Below are 22,480 nucleotides of genomic sequence, written 5' to 3'. Positions count from 1 at the left end.
AGGGAACGGGGGTGGTGGGCCACCCATTCCCACTGGGAAACATCAGCTCCTTAGAGTGCTTGCAGTCTATCAGGGTTGTCAACCTCATCATCACTGAGGGGTTTTTCAGCCTATTTCACTTAAACTCTGGCTATTTTGTCACCTGAAATCTGAAAATAGTAACACCACATAGCGGTGGTATGAGTAATAAAACGTCACGATTAAAGAAGCTAGCCCTGTACTTGACACCTAGTAGCCACTCAGTAAATGTTAGTTAAATTTGAATTCCTCAACCATCCCTGGATCGTCACCTCATTAAAGCATCGTACCTTTGGCTAGTGTATAATAGGTATTTTTCATCATGTCCATTTGTTAGCTCAGTCCCTTGCCATCTGTGTTCCTTGTTCATCTGCCAACCTAGAAAAATCCTCTTGATGTTTCTAAATGAAGAGTTCCATTTTTTTTAGATAACGCTTTTTATATTTGGGGTTTTATTAAGGTGGAGTGTTGTAGAGTATTATTGTTTCCAAGAAATAATTTAGTGTCTTATTAAGATAATTAAGACCTCTGTGTTCCGTAGGTGAGCTTCCCTCATCCTGGTAGGGGAGAAAGCAGTGTACTCTTGTGCCCCCATGCTATTTTTGGGTAACAGAGCAAATGGAACCTCCAGAGCTGGTGGGGACAAAGCCAAATTTGCAAGTGTGTTAGATTTACTAGGTAGGCGCGTGTTGGGTCAGTGTCCATAGCCAGCCTGCAGCAGGGCAGTGAGTGGGGTATTTCTTAATCCCCACCAGAGTGTGCATGGCATTTGAAGACGTCAAGTCCCTGTCCCTGCACCTCCCCCTGCCCCCACCCCTGCCATGGTGCTTATGTTCCAGTAGTACTTACAATCCACTAGGGTCGCTTGCACTTGTAGATTCATTGGCTCTTGGGAAAAAAGACAGCCTCTTGATATATACTGGGGAAGAAGCCAATTAGTGACAGTTTCCCCTATATTAAAATAAGAGAAGAGACTGCAGAAGCCTGGGGGTATAACATGTTAGCAGCTATTATTCCAACATAGATTCAAGATTCTGGATCCTCATGGCCCTATTACCTTTTCCGCTTGTCCAAGAAGGTTGGTTAAGTTGTCACAGTGGGTGCTGGAAAGAAACATGTAACTTTCTTAAGTGGTCTTAAGAGCATCTATGATTAATCTAGCTTTATAGGGGATTAAAAGTTTACCATCTCACAATTAATTATTATTTTTCCCAGCCTGACTCATATTCTAAAATTCAGCCTTTACTGTACAGGGAGTAAAATAAATTTCCCTTTCCCTGATGGCTGTCTTTACAATGCAGAGGATCCCAGCAGCCTGTGGCTGGAAGGAACTAGCTGAGAGCTTATGGTTACTGGGTCTGTTTGATATTGAACCCCCAGGCGCTTAGAAGAGGACAGATATCAGTGCATTGAACTAACTGAGGTGAGAGGAGCTGGGAGGATGGTGAGGCATACGCTGATGAATCTCTTAAATGCTTAAATGGTATTTAACAGGACGCAGCCCCTTGTGTGATCCCATCGATGACTGCCCATTTTGGGGGCTCACATTTTGAATTGTTTTTTAAGTAGCAGGGACAGACTTTCACAGATGCTAATGCTCTGTTTTGCCTGATCACCTTTCTGTTTGCTGGCCCACATTTGCAGGACAGCTGGCCTGATGTCCATGTATGGGGAGAAAGGTAACAGGCCAACGTAAGATTCAAAAGCACGAGTGACCTCATTAGCAGTGTGCTTACCCTTGGTGTAAACCATGGCATCATTCCTCCTGATGGTTTTGGTGAGCTGGTGACTTGTTTGAGTTTTGTTATTTAAACAGTAGCAGGGAGGCAGCTGTAGCTTAGGAGACCTGAGGGGCCTTTTGTGTCGGAAACGATACCTCCACAGAAAACTTTGTATATCGACCCAGACTATCTCCTTGCCTTTAGACCATCCCTTGAAAATAGACTTTAACTTTCTCTTCGGTATCTCCAGAGGAGACTCCAAACTCGCTTTTGCAGTCTTGCTTTGCAAAATGCTAGAAGCAAGTTCTTCCAAATGTCTCATCCCAGATATTTGGAAGACATGAATGACATCCCAGACATGAAATGACCCATCTCACCTGGTGTGATGTAATGATTTCACTTCGTCCTTTCCTGAAGGGATGCAGAGGAGAGCCTCGTCGCACCTGAGTGCCCCTCCTGCCTTGCCCCAGCCCTGTGTGCAGGAACCGTGAGAAGGAGCCCCAGTCAGTTCTGGTTTTCATGGTGGTGCTTTTCTTATTTTTCTTGTTTCCTTCTTTCTTTTCCCTCATGATCTATATTTTTTTCCTGGACTTTCCTTTCAACCTCTCAAAGACTGGAAACACTCAAGAGGATGGCTGCTGTGTTTTTGTTTTCTCAGATCTAGGCTGCTTTTTTAAAAGAAAAACAACTCCAGAGCCAAACCTTATCTAAGGTGTGTACATTGCCTTTACTGAAAGAAAAGTGCCCTCATGTGGTTGATGCTGTGGATCATGTCTCTGATCCATGTTCTGTGATCTGTGATCCATGTTGTCCCAGGCTGAGCAAAATAAATTTGTGATCAGGTATTTCCAGGAGAAACCTTTAAGAAAACATCAGAGCATGCGCACATGCGCACGGGCACACACACACACACACACACCCAACACACTCCTTACTCTCCCAGCCCTGGTTAGCTTGCTCATGGGTCCTGGGCCATTCCCTCCTTCCAGATAGATCCCCCTGTAGACAGACAGTCAAGAGATTCTTCATTTGTACTGGAGAAGACAGAATCCAGGCTAAGAGTGCTAAAACAATTCCTCCCGCTGTGAATACAAAATTTCTTCTTCAAAGTCTGTCTTTTGAGTTTTAAAAGATGCACAGAATATTTCTAAATGAAATTGAGTAGAATATCACTTTAAAACTGGAGTCTAATTTGATATGACGTTATTCTGTCCTATAGCCCTCAAGGGATTTTCTTTACTGTAAACTTGAAAAGATTTCATGAAAATGCTATTTTGTTTATAAGATAAACATTCGTTCAGCTCTTTACAAAGCGTTTTCACCAAGTAATAACAGCAATAACAAAATCTGGTGTTTATTAATTGCTGACATTTGTGACAGACATTGTTCTAAATGCTTTCCAGGCTCATTTAATCCCCTCAGTAACTCTATCAGGTATACACTATTATCATCCCCATTTTCAGATGTGGAAACTGAGGCATCAAGGGGCTAAGTGACTTTCTCCAAATCACACAACCAGTAAGTGCTAAGGCAAAGGATTCAACTCTGGGAATGGCTGATTCTAAGATTTTTGTACCTCCCATGACCCCATGTGCCCTCTTAGTCATCAGTATTGAGAATCCTGAGTTTCAGAGCAATTAAGTGACTTGATTCTGGTTCTCCAGCCAGAAGTGACAGAAAAAGATTTAACATTTTTTCCTTTCACTTTTCCTGATTTTCCCTCCTGTATCATGGGCCTCTAGGTCAATATTTTATTGAACTTAAAACATTCATTGAGTCTCTATTGTATGCCAGGTGCTGCAGTAACTTTTGGTGATACAAAGATTATGAACTTCCTGCCCTTGAGGGATTCACAGTCTGGGTTTGGGGAGTTATACAGATCAAAACACCGTGACAAATGAAAGCGATGTGATAAATGCCCTAATAGAGCTTAGTAAAAGGTGTTCTGGTAACCCTGAGGATGCATCGCTAGCCCAGGCTATGGACTGTCCAGAAAAGCTTTCTAGGGGAACTGAGTCTCCAGGAATGAATGGGAGTTAGCCAGATTGAGACAAGGAAGATGTTCTAGACAGAAGAAACACCTTATACAAAGGCCCAGATATATTTGAGAGCACAGAGCCTTTGGAGATCTCCAAGAACTTCTCTGTGACCTTGGGTTTAGAAGAAAAGAAGTCAGAGAGATGAGCAGGACTTAGATCATGAAGAACACTGTAAGTCGTGGTAAGCAGTGTTGGCTTCTGCGCTTGGCTCGGTGTCATTGAAGGATTTTAAACAGGTACTGTAGAGAATGGGCTAGAATAGAAAAAGTACGCTTGGAGGCAGGGAGACCCATTATGAGGCTGTTAGAATGGTCTGGATAAGAAATGATGAGAGTCCAGACCTAATGTGGAGGCAGTGAGTCAAGCCTTTCCTGCCTCCCCAGGATATGCTTAATTGATTTATCTGTTGCTTTCAGTAGCCAGGACGTCTGCCTTGCTGTCTGTGTTGCCACTGAATCTTCATCCCTTGTCTTTATAGTATTTGCCTTTCTTTGTCTTTCTGTACCACAGTTCATGTGCCTATCTCTCCTACTAGACCTCAGCTGCTTGAGGGCAGCAGTATATCTTTTTTATCGTTGTTTTCACTGTACAAGTATTGTACCTGGTACATGTTTTTCAAGTTCATGATGGGGGTAGTATCAGATTAGCATGGCTGTAGTCTGGAGTCCTTTTTGAGAAGTACTAGGAAGAAGAGGTTTTTGGAAAGGAAGGGTGAGGGAGGAGAATCCTTTTGCTCTACAATAAATGGAGGGGTGTTGACAAATGAGAATTTCATATGACTCCACTTGGACTCTGCCAGAGTGCATCAGTGTTCTTCTGGGACTTAAGGTAATTTCCTGGCAGCCTTATTGTTTACTCTCAGTCATGTTATTCAACCTTGGTGCCATCTCTTAAAAATAAATTAGACTTCAACACAAACAATTAGAGATAGGAATAGCATCAGCTGGTTCTATTACCCGTGTCCCTAAGTACAGATCTACCCTGCACACTGTTAGTGAAACCCTGCTGTCTTCCTTGAGAATTCTGTGGAGGATGTCCATTTAGCTGAAGGGTGTGCAAAATTTCTTTACCTTATTAAATACAAAAGCCTACATGGAAGCCAGATATAGAAATCAAATTTTTACAGGAGCGTTCTTGTTGAAGCCAGAGTTTTGGGAGCCCCAAACCTTGTCCAATTGTCCTCTTCTCCATCCCACCCCACTTCCAAATAAAAGAACTGCAAAAATCACTGATTAAGACCATCACCATCTTCTCCCTAACTATTCACTTTGATCCAGTTTCCCTTAAGTTTCAAACTATTATTACATATCGTTCTTCACAGGCACTCACTCTGTTTTTGTTTTTATGGTCTCAAACGCTCCACCATGTTTTGGGCATTGAAGTCATCCAAGAAGGAGGGTATTGGGTTCCTCTTCTGCGTCCCTCCCTCCCAGGTTCTCATATACCGTTCTCCAGGACTGACTGGAAGACATTCTAGCACCTAGCAGTAAATGCCTGCAAAGACCCTAAATCAGAGGTTATCATCATTTAGATAAAAGATTTCTTTGAAAGGGTAAATGTTAAGAAGGTAATATTTCCCTTGAATTCACATAGTTTATTGTTCTGGTTAAAATTTAATTATACCTCATGGAGTTCTGGCTCACAGGAATACATTTAATGGGCTTTGTGCTTTTACCAAATGTGTTCAAATTAATACTTGGCCTTACAGAATAAGAGGCTGAACTCTGTGCCTGAAGATTTTTCAGGATTACTAAGAGGCTTAGAGAGATCAGAGAGACCTCAGCTTGTTTGCACCTACATGTGAAAATGTAGTCATTTATTTTTCTTGAGCGCCAGAAAAAGGATTTGTGTACATAAAATGTAATAAAGGATTACCTATTAGAAGGAACAAAGGGAAACTATGGGCATCAGTTTTTAGAACTCTGGTGAAGGTAACCAACCCATTTCTCCCCTTCTGTTTTCACCAGCTTTACCACTCATGCACAGACGCTCACCAAGGGTTGGGGCAAGGGGCTGTCTTGTCAGCCATGCAAGGTGGCTTTGTAATGAATTCTTTCCATTCAGTAAAGTAATTCTGAGGTTGTGCCCCACTTTGGAAATCTGATTTATAAGCACAATGTATTCAGAAATTCTCAGCTCTGTTAAGGGTGATCATTCAATTGAGAAAGGTCTTTGCAAGTAAGTGTATTTACCCAAATTCCTGAAAGGAGCCCTCATTTAGTGCTTCCCAAGGATTGTTTACAGATCATTAGCTGTCTAAGTAAGCTAGACAGTAAGAAGAGAAACTTAGAGCTAAGATCGTCAGAGATCTGCTGGCCCTTTGAAGAATAATCTGCAAAGATGGTCAAGTATCCCTGAAATGATTTAAATTCCTCAACTTCAACTTATATATATATATATATATTTTTTTTTTTTTTGAGAAATGCAATACCCATGTAACGATTCGTCCAGAAGAGTATAGCAATTGAAATTGGCTGATATTTCATTTATTGTACGCTATATAGGATATTTCAGTGAATAGAGTGATACCTACAACCCCTTCTGAGGTGGCTTCTAGGGCTGAGTGATTGAGAAGGAAGGGTCTGTCTTTCCAGGCACAGAGAAGTTAACTTTCTCTCACTTTGGTGAATGTCACCTGTGATCTCTGAAGGGTGGTATTTACCTAGAAATTTTATTCTCCTCCAGATAACATTTACTATCTTTTAAGAAAGTTACTTTTCGTTATTTACTTCTAGAGGGAGACCAAATAACCCTGGTTTCCCCTAAAAATATTTATGTTCGAGTTTTTAATGTGTTTTTATGTAACTTTAATATAGGAATATCTGATGTTCTTGAGAGTCACAAATCCTCAAAGCCAGCAAAACAAATCAGAATGGAGGTAGAAAAAAATGTAGAAGATCTAAGAAGACTCTGGAGAATTGGGAAAATGGGTTCATCAAATATACCAAGATACCTGGAATATTCATTTGAGCATCAAATATTTATTGAGTGCTCATTATATGTCAATATATGTCAAACATTGACTGGCTAGGTTAGGTTTAAGGAGGGGATTATGAAACATCTCAGCAGGCTCAGATAAGAGGCCAGGGTCTTTTCTGGCAGACCTCACCAGGAGTTCTCTTTTTTAGTACATTCCAGGAATTTGGCAAATTGGGACGTATCCAGAGAGGACTGACTGCATGGGAAAGTTCTGGAAGCCATTTTGTATGAGAAACTTTTGAAGAAACAAGGGCTGTTTACCTGGAAAAGGGAAGATTTTTTGGCAAAGAGGTCATGAGATATGCCTCTAAAGCTTCACTAGTCAATATGATAGCCACTAACTATATGTGGCTATTTGAATTTAAATTAATTAAAATTAAATAAAATTTTAAAAATTAGTTCCTCAGTTGCACCAGCACATTTCAAGGGCTCAGTAGTTGCATGTAGTTCCTAGTTACCATATGGGACAGCTCACAGATATAGCACTTTTCTATCACTGCAGAAAGTTCTATTAGACAGCGCTGCTCTAAATACATGAAGAATCTCATGTAAGAGAAAGAATAGATTCATCCTGCATATCTCCAGAAGGTACGGTTTTGCCTAATGGAAGAGAAGTAGAGGAGAAGTTTTTCCAACACTTGAGGTGGTCAGTAACAGAAGAAGCAGGATAAGAAGCTCCCTAAGAGAGGAAGTGTTGACTCTTGGTGACCCTTGTCAAGGATACTGTAGGAGGACGTATAAGTAGACGACTTCTGCAGCTTCCTAGCTGTCAGGTTTGTCTGCCTGTCCATGTCATGCCCTGAGCCACGGCCCAACCAGCTCACTCAGGCATCTGTTCAGAGCTCTCTACAACTTCTGGCATTGTTTGTGATCGAAAGTACCTGGTGGCCTGACTGAGACTAATCTCAACTCCCTCTCAGTTCTGTCTTAATGTGATTTGAACCCTCCTTGGGAGGCTGGTAATTTACAAAGCTCTTTAAAAGCTTTCAGTGAAGTTATGCCTAGGAAGAATTTATTTCTGGAAATCTAAAAATGGGGATATCTTTTCTGAATATAAATTTGGGTGGATGATGGATGAAGATGATGAAAAGGCCTCCTTTTCTAATCCTACATTGGCTTGAGTTCAATCCAATATCCTATATATTGAAACACTGGAACTTAAGCAGAATAAAATATCAATTAAAAGTTAGCAACAGTATTTTCCTTGGGTAAGCCACAAAGTAAAGAGTTGGCCTATGTGTCTGGAGAAGTCTGTGTTTGCAGGGTATCTTTATGGCAAACTCATGCTTTCTCAAATACTTGGTCAAACTTACAGAGAATTGAGGGGCCATAATTAATAGATATTATAAAGCTCTTTGGTAGCTTTTAAAGAGACTGTGGCTGAGAACTCAAAGAATTATTTCCGGAAATTTAAAACCAGGGTTGGTTACCTGAGTACATTCCTTGATTGAAGCTTGATGGTGTTGCCTTGCATAAGAATCTCAACTCTGGTCAAGCCTGGGCAGTTTTATTGGTCCTTTGGAGTTCTGAAATGACACTCTGAAACTGTCTGAGAGTGCCAGAGAAGGAAAATGACACACGTTAAATACATTTGGATTGTCTCTCCCAGAGATGAAGAAAGAAAAAGAGATGCGGTTCTTTAGAGTCACTGGAGACATACTGTGGTCTGAACACCTCAGTTATCTCAGGTTGACCTTGTCATTTTCCAAACTCTCCATGGGAAGTCATTATCTACTTTTTTTTTACTTATTTATTTTTTATTGTCTTTTAATTTGGTCCTTTGGATGATGTAAACAGCTAGTTTCTCTTCTTCCTTCTCTCTCCTCTCCTATTCAACACAGAATCTAGTTTACTCCTATGCAACGGATGGGGGTAAAATATACTCTTGGCAAATGTTTTATCACTGATGTATTTCAACCCACCCTATGCTTGAAGTTCAAGTATCAGTTCTGTGTCCTGACCCTCCAAGGAAATGTCTCCTCAAGGCAAAAACAGATGCATTTACTTGCCAGAACTAGGTTTCTTCAGGAAAGCATCTGGCTACACTGAGGAAGGAGCTCTTGACTATGACTGTACATAGTCAAGAGAAAGTTCTCAAGGGCAGTGATCTTAAATGAGGTCAAAGGATGAGTAGGAGTTTTTGGCATGGATGGGAGGGGAAAACATTACAGGGAGCAGGAGTGGCTTGTACAAAGGGAGAGAAACATCAGCGCTTGACACGTTTAAAGGAAACTCAAGGATGGTTCTATGAAACGAACTAGTGGGAGAATCATTCATTTATTAACAAATATTTATTAAGTACCCATGATGTGGTAGGTACTGTTCTAGGCGCCAGAGATACATTAGTGAATAAGAAAAATATTCCTGCCCTTATGGAAGGGGGAGGAGTCATAAAATAATCAATACTCATAATAAAAATATTAGGTTAGTTATTTCTAAAGAGCTTAAAACAATCTGTGGAACATTTAAGGGCTACATGAGTGTTTGATAAACTGAATAATTTTATGTATTTGTTAGAAGACAATAAATGCTGTAAGGGGTAGGGGGTGGGGATCATAGGGTTTGGTAAAGGAAATTGAAGTGCCAAAGGGAGGCGTGGGTTGTAATGTTACAACCTCTTTGAGAAGCCTTTTTGAAAATGTACCATTGAGCAGACTTAAAAGAGGTATGGAGTTAACAATACAGTTATTCCTGAGCAGGTAATAACCAGTGCAAAGGCCATAAGGCAAGAGAGTGTCTTCAGGAAACAGCAAGGATGCCAGGGTGGAAGAATGAGGTTGGAGAAATGGAGGGGACAGATAGAAGGTCATCTTAAAGACTTCTAGGTTCATAAGGACTTCAGCTTTCATTCTGAGTAAAATGGACAGTTGTAAGGATGTGATCTGACTTAGGTTTTAAGAGGTCAGCATGGCTGGTCTATTGAGAATAGACTTCAGGGGGACAACATTAATGGGCACATGAAGAGGTAGCCAACTGGACAGCCACACAAGGTGCCAACTTGGAAAGGGCACTGAAAATACCACTATGGATTTAATAAGAAAGAGATTGTTCCTATTAGGACTCACCTTCAGAAAAGTACTATACATAGGGTGTGAAACTTAACCTTGGTTGGATAACAAAGATATCCACTGAATGCCTCCTGAGGAGGATGGGTCTAGTTAACTGTAGGCCTTTTGTTTTACTGAGTGAGAACTGCAGTTTGGGGACACAGCTGAATTGTCAGAACCATAGAGAGAGGCTAAGTGAGTCCTCCTTCCGAACTTACCTCCACTTAGAACTCAGCCCTTCCTTAGACCAGGGTTCTTATGTAATCAGAGCATCCAGAGAGGCCTGTGTTTCAGTCCCACTACCCTAAAGACAAATGCAGGGGTCAGATCCTGAATGACCTTGAATGCCCTTTGAAACACACCTAGTTACATAAACCATACACACTTCCATAATGACCTTCTTTTTCCTCCTCCAGACCCTATAGTAGAATGTTCTATTCCTTCATCCTGGGAGCAGTTTTATTCTAATCTTCAGTAATAATGATACATTGTTATTCAGAAAGTCATTGAAAATCATTTCTGGAGGCACCTGCTCTTGAATGATGGGGTTTAGCTAAGGATGGCTCAGAGGATTAGCTGCTGCTGTCCTAAAGATGTATACCCCACTCAGGAGTAGAGCCCTAGGGATCTTTGACATGGATGAGTAGTTTCCAAAATCACATTTCAGAAAGGACAATCTTGGGCATTAAATAATGGTAAAGGGGTCAATTCTCCAAGAAGGCATAATAATCATTAATATGCATATGCCTAACAACAAAGCATCAAACTACATGAGGCAAAAACTGATAGAACTGCAAGGATAAATAGATGAATCCACTCTCATAATTGGGGATTTCAACACCCCTCTATCAGAAATGGACAGATCCAGTCAGGAGAAAATCAGTGAGGACCTAATTGAACTCAACACCACCATCAATCAACTGGATATAATTGACATCTATAGACTACTTCGTCCAACAACAGCAGAATACACCTTCTTCTCAAGCTCATGTGGAACATCCACCAAGATAGACCACATTCTGAACCATAAAACACACCTTAAAAAATTTAAAAGAATACAAATCATGTGGTTTCTGCTTTCACACTACAATGGAGTTAAACTAGAAATCAATAAAAGAAAGATAACTGGAAAAACCCAGAAAGAGCCATCTAGTCATCGACAACCTGCGTTAATTCAGCATGCTTTTGTTGAGTGCCTGTGACATGGCAGGTCCCTAAGGGTGAGAACCATGACTGTGTCCTTGTTCCACTCATTCCCTGACTCCATGAACTCCATCAGGACTTATACAGTAAGTAAGTACTGTATAAAGCAATAACAAAACAGTAAAACTTTCCTGGAGTTCGTAGTCTACTGGAGAAGGATGGGGGTAGGGTGGCCGGAAACCCTGGCAATGATAACATATTTCCTAAGTGTTATGAGGTCTAGATGTTACTATGGGACCATTGAAGAGGCAGCCCTTATCAGTGCCTGATTGGTCACTTTTGCTTTGTTAGGTTACACCCTTTGCCTCTTTCTCCTTATATTACACCGTGAGTTCCTGTGTCTATGTTATTTTCCACTTTTGCTGTGCATGTAAGTGGGCGTTTAGTAAAGGACTCTTGATGAAGTAATCATAGCTACCATCACTTATTGAGTTCCTCCCATCTTCCCAAACATTTTCTCAATTAATACTCCAATAGCCCTTTGGGGCAGGTGTTCTATTGATAAGAAAATGGAAGCACAAATGAGCTAATATGCCCAAAATAACCAGCCAAGATGATGACTGTTGGAGCTGGTTTGTGAACCCAGATCCATCTGACCCCAAAGCCATGCTCTTAGCCACCACTGTGTTCTAGATCTGCTTCTTGTGGTGTGAACATAAGAAGATGATTTAATATCTCCTATTCTGCAGTTTTTCTTTGGGAAAATGGCCGTAATCCTTCCCTGCCTATTTCATTGGGATGGGGGTAGTTGTGATGTTCAAATTTAAACTGTAATGTACAAATATAAGGTATTAAAATAATTACTTGTTTACTATGGAGCCAAAGCTCCTTTAGCATAGAAATTATCTAATTTGCCTTTGTTCTTGCCAATATTCTATCAAGATCCTTGAAAAGTAGTAATACTTGTTAATGTTTGTTGCATGATAAAATTACGAGACAATACATAGTCATGAAGGGTTTTGCAAGCTGATATTTTTACAAGGTTGGAATTGTATTCATGAAATTGAAAAAGGTAAATTTATATTCCATCCAAGTTTAAGAAACTAGCTCTTTGATGGTGAATGTGTCTCGGACTGGACTCTGAGTTACCATGCACCAACTCTGCAGGCCCTGGGCAGACATGACGAAGGTGCTGCGCAGGCTCTGTGCCTAAACAGCTTGGTGAGGAGGGATAGCTGATTGCACCCTGGGCTCTGCACATAAAGGCACATTTTGCAAAGCTGCTTTTTGCACCTCGTTGGTTGGAAATGTAACTTTCAGAGTATAAGTCATTTTAGTTTGTACGTATTCAGAGTGACTGCAGAATTGCTTTAGCAGATAATTTTCATAGTGAGAAGAAAAATACTTCTTAGATGTTCTCAGCTGTTGAAAGCTGAACTGGAGGTTGTCAGCTTTCTTCTTTCAATTGCTGTTTTCCCTTTAAAAAGAAGGAAAAGGAAAAATAACCTTAAACTTCTCCTTCCCGTGAGGAGTAAGATGCCGTGCCCCCTACATTGTTTGACCTTTTCGATGAACTCTTTTATAGTTGGTTTGATCATCTAAAATGATCTGGGCTGATGTGAGGTTCCATCTTTATTATTTTCACTTTATTCTTTGTGGGCAGCATTACTAACTCCATAGGGAACCACTTTGTGAAGTCATTGGTGTTAGGGATAGGAGAAAATGGGAGAATGGGTGTAGCTGGTTCCCCATAAACCCAACGTTACAGGTAGAAAAGAGCTCACAGCACACCTGCTGATGATGAGTCTGGAGGGTCCTCACAAATAAAAATAATAATAGTGAGATATGCCTCCTTCTCAGTTCTCTAGTTCACTGCTTCTCAAGCTATCTATATAAAGAACTAATTTTTGATGTTTTAAAATATCCAATCCATCTTAGACTAATACTTTTATCAAAATATAATAAGAATAAATTAAATTTAGAAAAAGATTTTAAAAAGGTGAATAAAATATAAGCCTCAACTTTTTATTAGATTCAACAGACAAGTTTTATTTTAGTGAACATATTTAGAACAAATATAGGGAAAAAGGAAAGAATTATAAACACTGTACATCTTTTTTATTTGACATGTACACACAAGTGATTAATATAGAGCATTCCCATTATATTTGTACTTTTGTCATTCCTCTATCATAATCAAACAAAGTTACGAGTGAAATAGCAATTCCTCATATTAGACCCCTATATGCACACTTTGAATGAACACCATGCATATATGAGTTTGCTTCTTGCTTGCTAATTTATCTAATCCAGGTTGGATTGACAAAAATGCTGTTCTCAGGGGACAGATGATGGAGCCTGAACCGAGTGCATCAAGGACACAAGCCATGGGTCAGGCACTCAACAAAAGCACGCTGAATTAAAGTAGGCTGTTGGCAAGTAGATTTTCTTTCTGAAATGTGGTCCTGAGAACTACTCATCCATGTCAAAGATCCCTAGGGCTCCACTCCCAGGTAGAGTCCGTATCTTTTAGGACAGCAGCAGCTAATCCTTTGAGCCATCCTCAGCTAAATCCTATTGTTCAAGAGCAGGCACTTTCAGAAATGATTTGCAATGACTTTCTGAATAACAATGAACAAGAATCGTTGTTACTGAAAAGTGGAATAGAACTGCTCCCAGGAGGAAGGAACAGAACATTCTCCTACAGGGGCTGGAGACAGGAAGGAAAGACCATCATGGAAGTGTGTGTGGCTTATGTTACTAGGTATGTTTTGGAGGGCATTCAAGGTCATTCAGGATCTGGCCCCTGCATTTCTCCTTAGGGCGGTGGGATTGACATACAGGGTCTCTGGGTGGTCTAATACCATGTTGGTAGGAATGAAAAAAGAGTCTGATTAATTTAACATTGCTCAGAATATTTATTTCTAATTTTTGTCTAAAATCAGAGGTGCTATGTTTTCAAAATTCATCTTCAGTTCTTCATCAGTAGCCATTTGCAATAATATTAAATTTAAATTATCTTTTGATGAGAAAATGAATCCATAGAATTTTCTATGCATGAATCTAGAAAAATAAATTTAAAACATTCTATCAAATTAAAAAAAATTTGGTGATAACTTTTTGCACATGTGCTGTGTCAATATCATCACCTCCTTCATTGATAATTGTTAAATTCTGGGACATGTCATAAACTATGCAGACTGTTCTTGTAAGCATCTAGCTTTTGTTTTTGGTCTTCAGTGTTATCTGCTGTTGAAAAACATGTCGCTCCCTTACATGGAAGTATTAAAATTATTAAAATAGCAAGGACAGACAAATAAATAAGTCTGGCTGTCTAATTCATATCTTTATTAAGTTGGGACCAAGCTGATTTCTTATCTTGCAAAATACTGAGTTCATTCTATACTTCAGACATTCTTTAGAACTTTTCCTCTCAGTAACCATCAAATATTAACATGCAATACTGTTGTTTATGATTGACTTCCTTCTCGTTATTCATTCAGAGTAATCATGAATGTAACTCATTTACCTTTACATAATTCACAATTTTACTACATCACTGAGTACAATGTTTAATGTAACTGACTTATTTTTGAATCAAGCCTTTCTCAAAGGCAGCAAAGCATTAATTTACATTCTGGTGCAAGTTTATTAATCTGGGTAATCACTCCAGAATGTTTTCCTATCATTGCAGCTGTGCTATCAGAACATACTCCTACGCAAAATTTACTAAACCACATCTGTTGACAATGTAATTCTTCTTAGCTTGATACATGTGAGAGCTACTTGTCTTTTGGCAATGAACATGAAAAAAAAAGATTCTTCCTTCATGTCACCATCATGTTCAAATCACGTACGTACTGAAAGATTGCCATATTAATAGTATCGGTGCACTTGTCAAGCTGCAATGAAAAATACTTTGCTTGCTTTATTTGGTTGATGAGTCGGTCTTCCATACCATTAGCCTGAGATGTTAATCTGTGGTGTCGTTTGGAAATGATACTGGAGCTAGCTTCTTTGCCACAGATTCACCCAACGTTTCCAAGAAAACACCTCTGATGCAGATTTTCACTGAGGTCTCATTGACTGCATATGGTTTTTTGTCTTAGCAACCCAAAGTGCTATTTTATTAGAAGCCTGAAAAATGTGAATATGTAAAATGTTGAACATTTGCTTCTGTGGCTTTCTATGGCACTACTCTTTTATTTCAAAGAATTCTTTGGTTTTGAGCTTATTTTCTTTTTTTTTTTTAACATTTTGTAAGTAAATGCTGCCCAAGAAGTTTTGAAGGTAGTATTAGTTAGAACGTCTCTGCCAATAACATGCTTTTGGGTTTAGCATGTTGCCCTCAAACATGGCTACAAACCCAAACATAGTATATGAGGGATGGACTTCCAAATAAAATGAGCACCAACTCTTTGGTCTCCCTTTCTTTGGAATCATTTCCATTGCCATCATTTGGTTTACTTCTACTGATGCATTCAGGCAAAGTATGTCTTTTCTTAAAACAAACAAAAGTCCTCTGAAATTTCTTTTACAGTTTTAAAATTAGAACTAAAAATACATATTTTTACAGTGTTTTCTTTCTTACTTTAGCTAATAATGTTAAGCTATAAATTAAGCAGGGTTGATTAAAAATTGAAATGATCATAGAAATAACAAGTTATAAAAATAAATAGATGTCAACATTTTCTCTGCCTGCCTTGTCTTCTGTGGTCTCCCTCATCTGTCTTCCTAATTGGCTATCTTACACTTCTCGTCTGAGCTAGTGAGGAGGTGGATAGGAAGACAGCTCCATAATAATTGTTTATATTCCCTCTGTAGCCTAATTCATGGGGAAAAAATAGGGAGACTGGGGTTTTATGGCTTGTGTTTTACATTTTATGTCATTACCTAATGGGTGTGGTAGTATCTAATTGTGTCCTGGGGGAATGAGATATTTTCCCCATTCCATGTGTGAGATCCATGATCATATTGATTATATTTAACTGGATATGTGGCTTCAAAAAAAGTGCTGACTTCAGGGCAACAAATATATTTTGAGCACTTACAATGTGCAAGGCCCTGTCCTAGATGGGAGGGAATACTGGGGTAAGTCAACCATAGTTTCTGTCTTCTGTGATTTGAGAGTTTGGTAAGGAGTAGAAGTCAAATATAAGGTGTATTAATTATCTATTGCTACGTAACAAATTACCCCAAATCTTAGTGATTTAAAACAATAACCATTTTTTATTTAGCTCATAAATCCGCAGCTGGGCAGTGGTTCATCATGGTGTCTCATTTTTGTTCCACTTGTTGTGAGTAGGCTCAACTCAACTGGGAACTGGATGGTCCTCTTTCAAAATGGCTCAGTCATGTGGGTGGCAAATTGGTCCCTGGATATAGGCTGGGAACCCAGCTGGGGCTTGAGCCAGGGACCTAGGTTCCTTTCCATATAAGCCTCTCTACAGGCTGCTTGGACTTCCTCATAGTGTAATGGCTGGATTCCAAGTGTGAATGTCCCAAGAGATCAAGGCAGAAATGCATGGCACTTTAAAGACCTAGCCTTAAAAGTCACGTAGCATCTCTTCTACCGTACTTTGTAGGTTGATGAAGTCATAAAGGCCTGCCAGGTTAAAAGAGGGAACAAACCTGTTGATGGGTATGTGGCAAGATTGTAGAAGAGCCTGTATGATGGGACATATTTTTGTAACCATCTTTAGAAAATACAATCTACCAAACAAGTTATTCATTTATTCAACAAATATTTATCAAGCACTTACTATGTGCTTGGCCTGGTAAAAGCTGGGTATTCAAAGATAAATAAGAAATGGTTTCTGCCTAAAAAAACTAATAGTTGTAGGAGAGAAAGATGACTTAATTAGCTCTCTATAATAAGATATCGTAAGTACTATTCTGGAAGTTTGTACAAATTACAGTGGTGACACATAAGAAGGGGAGGTGGTAAAATTCCTCAGCGAAGTAACATTTGAGTTGGCTCTTAAAAAGCGTGTAGGGCAACAGTTCTCAAAGTGTAATCTCTGTACCTATGGGGGACCTTCGGAGGGAGTCTGTGAGGTCAAAACTATTTACATAATAATATTAAGACATTATTTGCCCATTTTGCTGCATTGATAGGTGCACTGGTGGGACAAAAGCAATGGTGTGTAAAACAGCTGGCACTTTAGTATGCATAAAGATGTCCCAAACTGTATTAGTAGTCATTGTATTCTTCACTGCCATGTACTTGTTAAAAGAAAAAAATCTGGTTTCACTTAAGGATATGCTTGATGAAGCAAGAAGAAAACGGCCATGCACCACGCGATGACGTGTTAGTCAACAGCCTACCTCACATACAAGAATGGTCCCCTGAGATTAGTACCATATAGTCTGTGTAGTAGGAGGCTGTACCATCTAGGTTTGTGTAAAAACACTCTGTCATGTTTGCACAATGACGAAATCGCCTAAAGATGCATTTCTCAGAACATGTTCCCATTGTTAAGCAACGCATTAACAATTAAATCTATTAAATTTATTTATTTAAATTTATTAAATTTATTAAATCTCGACCCTTGATATTTTAATATTCTAAATTTAATATTATATTATTTATTATTCTATAGAATATTATTATATATTGTATATAATAAAATAATGTTATATATTATAATATTATATATTATAATATTATAATATTTTAATATACTGTGTGACAAAATGAGAAGCATACCATAAAGCACCTTGATTGTTTTGAGGAAATGCATTTGTGCAATTGAATTCCAAGCTGAAATAGCTGTTGTTTTCTTTCATGCTGTTTTCAGTACCATTTTTACTTGAAAGAACAACTGACAGACAAACTGGTTATCTAGGCTTGAGTATTTGGCAGACATTTTCTTGAAAATCAGTGAGGTGAGCCATCACTTGAAGGAAAACTGACAGTATTTCTTGCCAATTATAAAATTAAAGCTTTCAAGCAAAAATTAGAATTATGAAAAAGTGGTATCTGCCACCATGAGTTTGACAGTTTCCAATACTAAAGATTGATCAGATTGATGGTGATATTAACAAATATGATTTTTTTGATATTGTTTAATGAAATGTGTTGACTTTTGGAAGATCTGCGTAACTCAATGGACCCATATTTTTCAAAGACTAATGTATGATGTTACAAAATCATATATGGGTAAAAGATCCATTCAAAGTGCAAGATAGACCAATGTGTTAATGTAACAGATGATGAAAAGTTGACTGATATGGCGTCAGATTCCACATTAAACTGTAAGAAACTAGCCCTTGTTGAATTTTAGGATAGTATCAAAGAAGAATGTCCTTGGTTATCTGAAAAGGCTATTAAAATATTTTTCCCTTTCCAACTACATGCATATTAGTATAAGACTGAATTTTCTTCATATAATTCAACCAAAAGAACATATCACTTCAGATTGAGCATAGAAGCAGGTATAAAAATCTAGCTGTCATCAATTAAGCCAGACATTAAAAAGATTTGGAAAAATGTAAATCAATAACACTCTTCTTTCTAATTTTTTTAATGTTTTGGACAATATTGCTATTTTCATAAAATGTGTTTTCTATGTTAATATGTAATGAGTTTATTGTTATTTTTAAGTGAATAAATAAATATTTTTAAGTTTTCTCAGATTTAATTTCTAATATGGAGAATAGTGATAGTATATAATCCACATAAATGGAAGCTGTTTGCTGTCCTCAACTTTTTAAGAGTGGAAAGAAGTCCTAAGGCCCAAATTTGAAACCCAAATTTAAGGGGATCACGTTCACCAGACTAATGGGCATTTGGGCTCAAAGGCTCAGAAGCCTGAGTGAGAGAACTAGGCCCCTTTGGAGCGCTGTACGAAGCTAAGATGGGCTTCAGCGAGGGGCCAAAGACAGAGGAGAGCTGTGAGAGATGAGGCTGGCCAGGTGGGCAAGGGCCAATGCAGTGATAAAGTGCTCAGACCTCAGACTGCCTGGTTCAACTCTTAGTTCTACCACTTGGTTCCTATGTGATCTGGGGCAAGTTACTTAACCTCTCTGTATCTCAGTTTTCAAGTATTTAAAATAGGGATAATAATAATGCTTATTATCTAAGTCTGTGAGGATTTGATGAAATAATCTCTGTAAAATACTTGACACAGTGTTTGGCACAAAGAAAACACTCAATAAATGTTGGCTATTTTTTACTAAGGTGTTTGGACTCTGTTCTCTAGTAAGGAGAGTGTTGGGAGGGTTTTAAGCAAGAAAAAGACATGACTGGATTAAGATGTGCTGTAAGAAAAATACAGGGAGAGTGAGTGTTGTGGTTGGGACTTTTCTTACGCAATATGGTCCTCAGGGGAAAACAGTTATGGCTGAGTCCCACTGACGACTTTTGTGGTCTTCGACCTCAGGAAGCCTCCTGGGCGTCCCAGTGCACCACTTACTTTAGGAACAATTTTATATACAACTGGGAATGAGTTCTCTTTTGTGGAAAATTATGCGGGCCTATTAACTTTGAAATTTGGGTTGACTTTTTCTCCTTTTCACTCAGACAGCTCTTCCTGTGTATTACTAGTTACAAAATCATTTCGCTTTCCTCAAGTAATTGGCTGCCTGGTGCCCATTCTTACATTACCATAGTTTCTGAGGTGGCCAAAGGTTACCATGGGCACAGTCAGCAGAACTGGGCTGGGCCAGGAGCAGCTCATGGGGAGAAGAGGCACTGGTGGCCAAGAAATCACGGGGTGATTACAGAGAGTGAAAGTCATTCATCAATAACGTGTTGAGAATTTACTCTGTGCCAAGCACTGAGGAGCAACAGAAGTGAAAGAATATCCCCCTCCACCCCTGCCCCCCATCGTAGAGAAGCTGGCCTTTCCTTTTGGTGGAGGGATGAGGCATGTTTTCAAATAACTACATTGTGAATTATTTATGGGTGACAAGTGCTAAGACAGAAGTAAAAGCAGAGTGCTTTGGGAGCCCAGAGGAGAGCCTGCTTCAGGCCTGGGGAGGCTGGCAAAGACTTGATGGCATTTGAGCTGGGCCTTGAAAGAGGGGTCATGTCCTACCAGGTAGGAATAGGCAGATAAAGATTTTCCTATGGAGAGAACAACATGAGTAAAGATAGGGGTGCAAATCAGGCAGAATCAACAACATAATTTGTGGGACCCAGTGCAAAATGAAAATGCTAGGCCTCTTGTTCAAAACTCATTAAGAATTTTAAGACAGAAGTAGCAGAGCATTCAAGGAAAACTGAGACCTTCTAAGGGCAGAGGCCATGGGAGTGCACAAGTTGCATGTCCCTGGAGCCAATCCTGAATGCAGGGTGCATACAAGGAAAAGGAGGCCTCAGCCTTGTCTGAAGCATAGCTGTGTGAGTGAGTAGCGGAAGACAAGTGTGCAAAGGCAAGTTGGAGCCACCATGCTTAGGAGAATGGACTGGGTGCAGAGTTCAGTGGGGAACCTCTGAAGTTTGAGCTGGGAATGACATGATCAAAAGAGTGTTTTGGGAAGATGGGTCCTGCAGTGTAGAGGCAAGATCGGGGTGGTTTGGGAGAAGCTGAAGAGAGGACGTGGGCTTGGGAAGCAGTTGAAATGTGGACCTTTGAGAAGGAATGGTTCTAACACTAAAAGCGGCAGGAATGGAATGGAGAAAATGGACACCAGAGACATATCAGAAGTAGAGATTTTGGGTAACTGAATTGAGAAGGGTGAGGAAGGGGGTATGCAGAAATGATACCAAAATGTTTAGCCTGCGTGATAGGACTGACAAGAGAAGTCAAGGGAGCTGGTGGGTGAGGGAGTTGGACATTCAATCCATGTGCTTTGACTGACTGACTGGCTGATTATCTGCAGTGATTTCATTACTCTGCTAGGATTTAACCACAGCAATAAGAATTAAATGGTGGAAATAACTGAGGATGTGTATATTCTTCAGCAAAGGGCTGTCCCCATACCCTCATTATATTTAATGAAGCTCTGAAAATGTCCTTGGGTTCATAGCACACGCTAGTGGTTTGGTGAGCAAGTCTTGATTAAGTGTAAACCCAAGCCTGGCATAAGGCTTCAGGCCCAGCCCCTGCCCACCTGTTCAGCCTCCTCTCTCACCACTCCGCATCCATACCTGATGCCCCAGGGCTGAACCAGTTCCTTTTGCCTGGGAGTCTTCCTTCCCCACTCCACTGCCATACCCCTAACTCCCATCTATCTTTCAAAAGTCTCCTCTGGGCATGCTGCACACCCTGTCCACCTCCACCAACCCCAGTCTGGATTGCATCCTGACCTCGCCGGGTCTTGTTTGTTTATTCATATGGGACCAGGTCTTATCAGACATGGTATATGAGTGCTAGCACAGCACCTAGCACAAGGGGGATGCTCGGTAAATGTTTGTGGAGTAAATGAGTGAATGAAGAGACCAAGTCCATTAGACTGAAGTGATTGAAACCTCGGTCCATTTCAGATAGTTGTACTGCTTTTAGTTCCAAAGGGGGCACATGATCTGCAATTTCTAAGCAGCAGAACATATACTGCTGCTGATTCAACAACCAAGTGCCAAATGGTGCTCAGTTTTATCCTTCTGGCGTCTCAGCCCACCTGCTGTAACCAGAGACAAGGGAGGAGCAAGGCCATCCCAAGTGCGAGATGGGGGTGGGAGTGGTCCATGCTGGGGGATTGTCTGCAGAAAATTGAAAAATATTGAGTGAAAGTTGGACTATTTCTATTACTACCATGAGCGGGCAATTCTAAATGATGTCAGTGATAAAATACTCCTCCCCCTCAGAGACTGTTCTCACTGCCTTCCCCCAGTGGTCCCCCAGAGAGCCCCTAGGGGCACCACTGGGAAGCAGCACTGGGTTTCAATCATGCCTCTCAGGGCAGAATGCAGACTATTTATCTGCTCTTTCTATAAGCTTGGGCCCCTAAGAACTTCCTTTTTCCTCCTCGTATTGGTGGCAATGTCATAGCAACCTTCCCAGGGCCTAGCCTGTCACTTCTTGGATTCTCTGCATCCTTCCTTTCAGATTCAGGAAGGCATCCAGAGGGTCAGTCAGCTCAAAAGAGCCTTTCTGAGTGGAGTTGAAATCTAAGGTTTAGGAGAGAAGTGGAGTGCTGTCATGAAACCAGGATCTCTGCTTCTGTGTATATGCCTGAGGGGAGCAATGTCTAAGGGAGGGGAGGGGTGTCTACTTCTGGTCTTCCATTTACTAGCACGTGTATGACTTCTAGACCTCACTCAGCAAACACATCTTTCTGAAACTCCTCCCCCTGTGCTGAATTAAGTTGGAAAATATTTCAAATGCTACAGAAGATATGCCAATTTGAAAACATTTACTATCAGAATTAGCACATGACAAGTTAATTCTATAACGTATATTGATAACCCTGTCACAGCAAACCAAATTAGCAGTTTGAAAGATATGGTGATACCAGTGGATCACTCATAAACTCCGAGATGGTTAGTCTCCCTTGGCCTTAAGTGAGCTGTTAGAATGAGCTCACAATTGATGGGCTGCTCTGCCTCTTCCCCTGGAACCTGAAAGTGGAGCAGCATCCGCATCCC

The 22,480-nt window shown here is 40.0% G+C and overlaps 1 protein-coding gene across 4 annotated transcripts in view; it reads left to right on the top strand.

Annotated features, from left to right (window-relative positions):
• KCNH1 (potassium voltage-gated channel subfamily H member 1) overlaps positions 1-22,480 on the top strand; it is a 370,873-nt gene that overhangs the window by 208,898 nt on the left and 139,495 nt on the right. The gene's annotated exons all lie outside the window — the stretch shown is intronic.

Source organism: Equus asinus, chromosome 25 (assembly GCF_041296235.1).
Source record: "Equus asinus isolate D_3611 breed Donkey chromosome 25, EquAss-T2T_v2, whole genome shotgun sequence".
NCBI classification, from domain to species: domain Eukaryota; kingdom Metazoa; phylum Chordata; class Mammalia; order Perissodactyla; family Equidae; genus Equus; species Equus asinus.
Note: the sequence above shows the minus strand (reverse complement) of the source record. Positions and strands in the feature narration are given on the sequence as shown.